Raw genomic sequence first — 8,216 nt, 5'->3', positions numbered from 1 at the left:
AATAAAATAAAATAAAATAAAATAAAATAAAATAAAATAAAATAAAAATATCTTTAAAAATGAATAGAATACAGAAAGTTTCTGTACACGGTTGTTGATATTTCTTCTTCTTTTTTTTAAAGATTTATTTATTTATTTAACATATATGAGCACACTGTCCTTGACACACCAGAAAAGGGCATCAGATCTCATTACAGATGATTGTGAGCCACTATGTGGTTGCTGGGAATTGAACTCAGGACCTTTGGAAGAGCAGCCAGTGCTCTTAACCACTGAGCCATCTCTCCAGCCCATGTTGTAGATATTTCAACTTACATCCTAGTAGTTAAAATTTAGACTATCTTGTTATAAAGGACATTGGGAAATGTAGTCTTTATGTTTAACCATATGCTAACTATTCTATTAGTCTGCTATATTAGAACATTTTATCAGGAAACTAGTAATCCCCACCACAAGATTGTAGGAAATTAACACAGCAAGATCAATGTTTTAATTCGAATGTAATGAAAAAGACTACTTTTAGATTGTATTGATCATAAGGAGATCTGAAGAAAAACAAATCTATTTGCCAAAAGGAACATTGCTTAGCTTGGACCCTTGGAAATGGACACTTGTAGGAAAGAGATATGCACAGGCAAGACCCACGCATATCCTATCCAAAAGAAAGGAAATCTCCATCCTTGATGCTGGCAAAGCTATTTGTCATTCATGTATGATGGGAAGGCAAGGTTTGCAGCCAGGCCCCGTTGCTAAATTTTCTCTCATTTTGTGATGGTTTGAATAGATATGGCTCCCCATAGGCTCATGTGTTTGAATGCCTGGCATTCATTTGAAGGGAGTAGCACTATTAGAAGGTATGGCTTTGTCGGAGAAAGTGTGTCACTGTTGGGGAGGGAGGTTTGAGGTCTCCTATGCTCAAACTACACCCAGCGTGTAATACAGTCTCCGTCTGCTGCCTTTAGTTCCAGATGTAGAACTCTCCACTCCATCTCCTGCACCGTGTCTGCCTGCAAGCTCCCATGCTTCTTGTGGTGACAGTCATGGACTGAACCTCTGAAACCGTAAGCCAGTCCCAATGAAAATGTTTTCCTTTATAAGAGTTGCTGTGGTCATGGTGTCTGTTCACAGCAGTGAAACCCTAACTAATGCACCCTGTGTGGGTGGCCTCTGCTAGATGCCCTCTTACCCTAGATATTGGCTTCATTTGACCTCCCCTGTTGCTTTCCTGATCTCTTTGTCAATCAGCCTTTTCATTCTGTGGTTAAAGACCAACAGGAAAGAAACTGTGGCTGAGGGAGATGGATCTTCCCTGAGGCCAGTCCGATTGTCACAATCAGTGAATCTGCTGCCTGGAGTTGCCCTCAGGGTTCTGCTCTGGTTCTGGTGAGTCTGTCCTTCCTCTGGAGTTGCTGTAGATGGGCCTTTGTCCTTCAGAGCACAAGGCCTGGTCCTGGGTAATGGCTATTGTTCTGAGGGAGTGTCTCTTATCTTCTTTAGCTGGCTTTGAGAACAAGCTGAGAATGATGTTAGCCTTGGCTACATTTCTCTGTATTGTTAATTCTTCAGGAACATGCAGAAGACAGCATGAGAGCGCTGAAGATAAGTTTTGCTTCTGCCAAACTACTTTTCTGAACACACACACACACACACACACACACACACACACACACACACACAAAATAAGGAAGTCCTGAAGATCAAACCCTGGGGCCTATGCATGCTAGGCAGGCAGGGAGCACCTCCTTTGCCTTATAGTTTGGTGCTATTAGAGAAGCTTCCTTCTCTGGTTGGTCGTGATTTTGAAATGGTGGCCATCCAAAAGCTCTCACTTGCCTGTAACCTCCCACCCCAAGTTTTGGGTTTGGTTTAGTGTGACTGTCTATCTGTTTTTTGAGACAGTATCACTCTGTAGCTCAGGCAGGGCTGGAACTCATTTAGTAGCCCATGTTGGCTTCAAGCTCACAGAAATCTTCCTGCCTTAGCTTCCCACATGTCCAGATCATGTATGTGTGTGTTATATGTGTGGTTGTATGTGTTTGTACATGTCTGCATGGATGTGTGAAGGTAATTTCCTCAATCACTCTGCACCATATTTTTCAAGATTGGATCTTTCTCTGAGCTTGGAGCCCAGTGATTTGTTCGACTGGCTGGCTGTGTGCTCCAGGAACCTGTCCATATACCACCCCTTGCCCCCCCTCCCACCAGAGTTACAGGTATGTACCACAATGCCCAGCTTTATATGTGGAGTGGACATCCAAACTTAAGTCCTTGTGTCTGTGTGGCAGGAACTTGCCTTTAAAATGTTTCATTCATCAGAACATTCTGTACCTGCCCAATGTCAGATAAAAGAGTCTGTAGTATTTGAAGGGCATTTGAAGCACATTTTAATCGTCTGGGAGCTTTCAAGTTCCATGCAATGTACTCTTTTTCTTCCTATCGTGAAAATAACTGTTTAAAGATTATAAACAGAATTCATGCTTGTAGAACTAAAATATACACACAGGAAAATACATCCCCCCTAAGATTCCCCTAAATCCCCCTAAACCCAATTACTCAGAGACAATCACAATGAACATGTGGGCGTGCTCCGTCTAGCTAGCGCTATTTGTTTAGATGCACTCAAGTGTAACGAGGGGGATAGAACTGGAATTATCAGAACACAACTGGGCAGGCCCAGCACTCCTCTGTGTGCGGTAGTATCTAAACATAATTTCTTTCTGCAGGAAAGAAAGGTAACATATATATACATATATATATATATATATGTATATGTATATGTATATGTATATATGTGTGTGTGTGTGTGTGTGTGTGTGTGTGCTAAATTGTGTAAATAGTGAAGAGCATCTGATTCTCATTTTATCTCAGTTACTGATAAACACTAAGTAAAATTCAACGCAGGGAGTACCAGATGCAGCAGATCCCTGGGGAGCCATGTGTTATTGACATTAAAGATGGACCATTAGTGAAGACGGTATGTCTCATATAATGAAGCTGCCTTGCCTTAGTGCAACTAAGATGTGCCACTAAGAGGTTGTCTTTCTCTCATTCTTTTTTTTTTTTTTAAGATTTATTTATTTTGCCGGGCGGTGGTGGCACACGCCTTTAATCCCAGCACTTGGGAGGCAGAGGCAGACGGATTTCTGAGTTCAAGAGTTCGAGGCTAGCCTGGTCTACAGAGTGAGTTCCAGGACAGCCAGGGCTACACAGAGAAACCCTGTCTCGAAAAAAGAAAAAAAAAAGATTTATTTATTTTATTTACATGAAAACACTGTAGCTGCCTTCAGATACACCAGAAGAGGGCATCTGATCTCATTACAGATGGTTGTGAGCCACCATGTGGTTGCTGAGAATTGAACTCAGGACCTCTGGAAGAACAGTCAGTGCTCTTAACCACCGAGCTATCTCTCCAGCCCCTTTCTCTCATTCTTAAGTCATCACTACTTAAAAGAAACCAGTGCATCTAGTGTCTTCTGCATTTCTCTTACTGTCCTCTTGAAGAACAACCTACACTCCTTGTTTAATACATGAATATGCAGTAATATTGGCACCTTTAACATTTTTTAGTCTAAAGGGTTTTAACATATATACAGATTCCTATAAGAACCTCTCCAGTCAACTGGGCAGTGGTTGTTCATGCCTTTAGTCCCAGCACTTGGGAGGCAGAGCCAGGTAGATCTCATCTCTGTGTGTTCAAGGACAGTCTGGTCTTGAGAGTGAGTTCCAGGACAGATAGGTACCCTATCTTGAAAAACAGAAAAACAAACAAGCAAAAAGAACTTTTCCAGTCATAGTGTAAAACACCTCACGTCCATAAGCCAGACAAGTATAAGAGCCAGTAGCTGGCAGCCCTATTTGGTTTGGGGTTATCCAGATGTCCCCCTTCTAATTATCCTTTTACCTGAATGTACGATGCAAACGTGCTTCTCCGTGCTTCTCTTGGGACAATGTGCCTTACCACGTTGGATCCCTGCCTGCATTGAGCCACATATACTCTCCCTCTCTGAACAATAGTGTATGCCTCTCTACCAGTAATAAGAGTCCTTGTTCTGGAGTTTCTATTCAAATACTCATCCAGGTCTGAAGAATAGAAAGGCTTGTCTGGCCTGAACTGATTTGGAGTCCAAGCTCAGTGAGACAAATCTGTGTCTTCAAAGTGAACTCTCGGGGAGGATCCTCTACTTACCCATCTCTTGTCTGTGCATATTGGGAAGGCATATGCTAAAATACGACGTGTTAAGGAAATGGCATGAAGAGTAGAGACATTGTTATATGATCTTCTCTATCAGTGAGAACAAAGAGCTACCTTCATTGCACTCCTTAGTAACCAAGTTCATCCTTTTCTTGAAACCCATGAAAGGAAGATGCGAACGATCGTTAGGCCCTTGTATGGCCCACTGCCTATCTTCAAATAAAGGTATCCTGCTGCCTTGTTGAATCTGCGTGAGCTCTCATTTTCGGGTCTTCGGATAAGAGGCCAAAAGCCTGGAAACATTTCCACTTTGACCCCTGACTGGCTTTGACGTCAGTGGCCAGTCAGGAAGTGAGAAAACACTTCCTTTTCTGTCTTACTGCTAAAGATTTCCTTCACAGCTTTCTGCTCCTTTCCGGCTGATGTCTGTAGCTGACAGCCAGCTGAACTAGTCTGTGTGGCCAGAGCACCATTAGCATACAGCTGGACCCTTCCGTTGCCTGACCCCTGAGTAGCAGAGGACATGCAGGTGAGGCAGAGGGATGCCAGGACACAGGTCCTGGGGGAAAGTGGGTGGTTGCAGACGGATGGTCTCCCTCAGCTGCTTCACCCAAGGCAAAACAGTGACGAGGCAAAAGGAGAAGCCGGCGCCCTTCATCAGCCATGAGCAAGACCCCCGTTTCCCCTCCTCAGTCCGATGTTGTTTCAAGTCTATATACCAAAGCCAAACTCCTGCAGCTGCGTGAGATCTCCAAAACTTCTTTTTTTCCCCCTCTCTTCCTTTCCATGTCTCCTCCTTTTTCCGTTTAGTCTTACAGGAATTTAAAGGAATTTTGCTAGGTCTTGCCCTTGGATTATTGCTTCTGCTCTTTGAAACAGAGTGTAACTCTGCGGCTATCTGAATTTTAAATGTTTTCCTCCCCTGTTTGATTCTTGTTTTCTTTTAATTTCACACGTGTCTAAGTTACAGATGTCTAGCCCTGACGTCCAAACGTTAAGAACAGAATTTATTGCTTGTTCTGTGGCTTTGCTTGAGTAGTTTCCAAGCTTGCTGATGATTAAAAGGGAGAGAAGCACAAATTAAAGGTGTGGAAACCAGACGTTTATCCAGCCAGGAAATAGATTGCCTCCCCAAATGGGGACCTCCCCCTGTCCTATCCTCAGTTGACTGCCTCTCCTGACATTAAAACTTCTGTTGTCTGCCAATTAGCAGGCACAGGCTAGACAATTAAGTCATGAGGGCATCTTCTAATACACGACTCTCATGACAGGATAACTAGATTGTGGAACTGAGCAAATTAGACTCTTTCCAAAGCAAGACACATCCACATATTACTCAGGTCAGTGCCTGTGTGGTGTGCTGGTTTGGATGAGAATGGCCCCTGGAGGCTCATATATTTGCATGGTTAGTTTCTAGTTGATGAACTTTTGGGAAGTATTAGGAGGTGTGGCCTTGTTGGAGTAAGTGTGACTTTGCTGGAGGAAGTGTGTCACTAGGAATGGGCTTTGAGGTTTCAGGAGTTCACATCAGACCCAATCTCTCTCCCTCTCCCCTCTCTCTCTCTCTCTCTCTCTCTCTCTCTCTCTCTTTCTCGCTCTCTCTCTCTCTTTCTCTCTCTCTCTCTCCCCCTCTCTCTCCTTCCCATCCCCTCCTTCTCTCCCTCTCCCCTCCCTCTCTGCTTGATGTCTGTGGATCAGGATATAAAGCTCTCAGCTGTTGGGCGGTGGTGGCGCACGCCTTTAATCCCAGCACTTGGGAGGCAGAGGCAGGTGGATTTCTGAGTTCGAGAGTTCGACGCTAGCCTGGTCTACAGAGTGAGTTCCAGGACAGCCAGGGCTACACAGAGAAACCCTGTCTCGAAAAACCAAAAAATATATATATAATAATAATAATAAATAAATAAATAAATAAATCAAGCTCTCAACTACTGTTCCAGTGCCTTGTCTGTCTGCTTCCCTCCATGGTGATAATGGAATGACCCTCTGAAACTGTAAGCCCCAATTAAATGCTTTCTTTTATAAGAGTTGCCTTGGTCATGATGCCTCTTCACAGCAAAAGATGAGTAACAAAGATATATGAATAATATGAATGATTTTAATCTTCCTTTCTGTGTTTTAATTTTCCTTTCTCTGGCTTTTAAAACATCTATCACTAAATTTGGGGGAGGAGTGTCTCACAATTCCTGACTAACATAATCTCTAAATCTAAGGGTTCAGGGACCCTTTCTTCTCTATAATACAAACTGGCATAACCCATCCTGTCTAATTTGGAAAGAATTTCCTCTTAACTTGATTACTTATGAAACATCTTACAGATTTTCCCTCTCCCATTCCCACCCAAACTCTAAGGAGACAGGCACTCTTAGATTACGGTCCTTCCTCCACTTGCCTGATTGAGGAAATGGCATGCCAGGACCTCGACGTTTTTATAATGGGTGTGTTAAGCCACCACTCCTAAGTACAGATAGAATTACCAATTCTCTTCCAGGCAGTAACTCAACATGTGTCAGCAGCTTTCATAGGAGCTCGCCGAGGTCCATTCTCTGACCAGAGAGTGGCTAGAAGCCACTACAGTCACCCAGGAGTGTCACAGCTGGAAAGAGGACATAAGTTCTGGAGGAACTCAGACATAAGAGTAAAGAGACCAAAGGGACATTGTGTGATGTCCACCTAGCTTGAAATTGGAGATGTCTGACATCTTAAGGAGGGATTCTACACGAGGCTGCCCCAGGAATCTGCACTCAGCTAGTATCTTCCCTCTCCAGAGGGAATCAGGTCAATAACCTTCTACTTTCTCCCCTCATTTGTAGGTTATCATGAGAAACTTGCATTCAGTTCTACCTGTAATCCTCGCCCCAACCACCCACCAGCAGTGGCGATCAGGGCAGAAATTGACAAAAGGTTAACCCCAACAATATTTATTGTGACACTGTCTGGCTCTAATACAAACCGGGGGGCAGACAGAAATGGTATCAAAATGGTAGACTTGACTATATCACTATCTTTTCATTAGACTTTTTCTATTAAAGATAAAGAAAATGGTCTGAGATTCCCATACCTGCAGGTGTTCATGGCCTTCTGTGAAGACACCTCCATCTACCAAGGAACCAGGAAAGCCCCAAAACAATGGCACTGACCCAGAGATTGTGAATGATTTATCCCTGAGAGGTCTGCATGATATTTAGGGTGAATCCCATTCCACCTTCCTCTGATGGCTCATGAAACCCAAAGCTAAGAATGTAAGCAGATAGTATTTGAGGACCATAGCAGAGAGTTGCCTGTTTTCTGTCACCTGACTACTTAATGTTTCTGCCAACATACCCACTATGGGATCCTTCCTTAGGCTATGGAATGTCTTCAGTCTCAAGATGGACATCACACAATGTCCCTTTGGTCTCTTAACTCTTAGGTCTGAGTTCCTCCATAACTTATGTCCTCTTTCAAGCTGTGGCATTCTCAGGTGAATGTAGTGGCTTTTGGCCACCCTGTGACTGTCATGTGATCCCCCCCTCAGTGGGCCTCTTGTGAAAGATGCTGACTCATGTGTTGAGCTACTGCCCAAATGAGAAGTTGTGAGGGCTTATTGTAGGCATCATAAGAAAAGCAGATGCCCAGCCAGGTAAGTCACAGGTAAAAGCCTGTAGTCAGTATGATTAAGGAGTATAATAAAACTGATGAACCAGCCTGCCTCCATCTTGAGCTTGATAGTAAAGACAAACTAGATTCATTTCTGTTTATGATTAAATCTGTTTCTCAGGGACTGGGCTGTGCACTACCTGTAACCTTAGTTACACATGGTTCTGTACACATGTTTCAGAAAACAGGCCTTTGCTTCAAAAGGTTATTATGACTGCCTTGTTACAGCTGCCTTATTTTGACCACCTTGTTGTGACCACCTTGTTTTGACTACCTTGTTTTGACCACTTTGTTGTGACCACCTTGTTGTGGCCACCTTGTTGTGGCCACCTTGTTGTGGGCACCTTGTTGTGGCCACCTTGTTGTGGCCACCTTGTTGTGGCCACCT

The sequence above is a fragment of the Grammomys surdaster genome, unplaced genomic scaffold (assembly GCF_004785775.1).
Source record: "Grammomys surdaster isolate TR1022 unplaced genomic scaffold, NIH_TR_1.0 134, whole genome shotgun sequence".
In the NCBI taxonomy this organism is placed as follows: Eukaryota; Metazoa; Chordata; class Mammalia; order Rodentia; family Muridae; genus Grammomys; species Grammomys surdaster.
The sequence above is the reverse complement of the archived record's forward strand: the minus strand, read 5'-3'. Positions refer to the sequence as shown.